This window comes from Rhagoletis pomonella, unplaced genomic scaffold (assembly GCF_013731165.1).
Source record: "Rhagoletis pomonella isolate Grant_MI unplaced genomic scaffold, Rhpom_1.0 Rhpom_scaffold_00003, whole genome shotgun sequence".
NCBI classification, from domain to species: domain Eukaryota; kingdom Metazoa; phylum Arthropoda; class Insecta; order Diptera; family Tephritidae; genus Rhagoletis; species Rhagoletis pomonella.
In genome coordinates, this window is record NW_023458557.1 from 19981313 (window position 1) to 19983270 (window position 1958).

The 1958-nt window shown below is 36.5% G+C and overlaps 1 long non-coding RNA gene across 1 annotated transcript; it reads left to right on the plus strand.

Moving 5' to 3' along the window:
• Nucleotides 1–333: 333 nt before the first annotated feature.
• LOC118736499 lies at nucleotides 334–791 on the plus strand. Its single transcript, XR_004992692.1, has 2 exons — nucleotides 334–492; nucleotides 555–791. It is a non-coding gene; the product is annotated as an uncharacterized LOC118736499 (long non-coding RNA).
• Nucleotides 792–1958: the final 1167 nt, after the last annotated feature.

The following is a 1958-nucleotide window of genomic DNA, read 5'->3' on the forward strand; positions in this document are numbered from 1 at the left end:
GTGAACAAAATTAATATACCCTTGTGCACAAGTGCGCTCGGGTATAAAAAGTCTTAAGGTAATACAATTATATGCAACTAAAAATAATCACAATAATTTGAACTTATTATTTAATGTGATAATCATGTGTAGAAACTCTTTTCAACTATTATTTTTCACAAAATAATTTTGCCGATCAGTTTGCTCTGAGCGCTTGTGTTGTTTACCAAGAAAATGCAGCCCTGTTGGTTTTTATTTCTGTATCGCATCGCGGTGAGTTTCTATTTCTTGGTAATTCGATTCGTGAAATGGTAAACAAATTATTGAAATTTATTTATTTGCTGTGTATAAAATTTCATTAATGCAATTTTTTTGTATTTTCAGACTATTAATTACAAGTACAGCATCATCAACGGTGATTGCAAGAACTACTGCAATCCCTGCGGTTTTTCCTCTTGGTAAATGCGTTCTGGTCGTGACCAAGGGTGGTCTCCCAAATCGGCCGGGAATAAGGTTAGGCTTTTTAAATTTTACATCTTTGTTCGTCGACATTATATGACATGTCATCATTGCAGGCTATTGTTGCAGAACAAAACGCCGCAACCACTGCTGTGGTAAATATGTTCCAGCAGAACTGCCCATCGCCGTCGGTGTAATGATTTCGATAGCTGAACAAACGCCATCACCTGGGCATTCCCACACCTTGCCGACACTAGCTATTATATCACTTGTGAATGCAACTGCGGCTTAATTTGGTTATTAACAGTGCAATAGTACCATGTCATTGGCAAAAACACTAAGGGCTGCTGGCACATATAGGTTGTAAAGTTTTGGTATCGATGAACATACTCGAAGAAGACGATGGCCGAAAACATATGATGAAACATCTTCGGGCATGCATTTGACAATCGTTAAGTCAGACGGAGGCTTCACATACGATATTTCACACATGGCTGGAATTCGTTAGCGGACAGAGCACACATTTACAAAATATTTATCGTTCAGCAGAGCGTGCATGCATATTCGATTCCGATTTAAAGGGGTCGACTACGGAGGACAACCGAACTTCAGTTGGTTGGCCAGTGGCTGAAATGGTATTACCGATGGAAACTAGTAACTGAAAGCTGGCAACTAAGTTGCTATATTGGCAAGCGCGTTTTTGTGGCTGCCGGGAATTTTTGATTGAGATACTTTATTTCTATTTTCAACTTTTTTTTAAATTGTACCACCTTGAACTTTATGAAACTTAATTATTGCTATTCATAATAAAAAACATTTTCATTTCAGTGGCGCTGTCCATCGGCAACCTAACTAAGGTTCCGTTCCCATCCATAATTGATCCATAAGTCATAATCGCACGAACTAATCAAGGCTATCATAGAATCCATCGCAGTCCGATTTTTCGTGAAATCTACGAAAATGCTATTAAGTTCGAATAGCTACGAACGCAGCGCTTGCTTTGAATACACACGTTCATAGCAGTTCAGATTCAGTGATCGCTTTTTCGTAGATTTTAAGAAAAATTGGACTACGATGGATTCCGCCACCAATATGTTTTCTCTTTTGACAAGATGTTGGAGAATCGCGGCTGCACAGCCGTATGCCTACTCTATGCTCTTACGCGCATATGCTAAATTTCTCGCACCTAGCTAAAGTGCTGGACAAATGCAGAAGGCATATCTTCAACATTATAACTTAAAGTGAAAAAGTTTAAGGCATGCAATAAAAGAATCAACAGAACCAAAAAATGTTCTCAAAACTATTAAACAAAAAATTGCACGAATAAAATTCATAATTTAAAATAAAATATCGCAAATTGTTTTTTATATGTATATACATATTTACAAAATGAATCTTAAAGCACCCACAGTAAGTCCTAAACATATAAATGACAAATAAGAAAAATAATAAATAACAGTAATATGAAAAAGTATGTCGAGAAATTTCTAAATAGTAGCGAAACTGTATCTCAATAATAA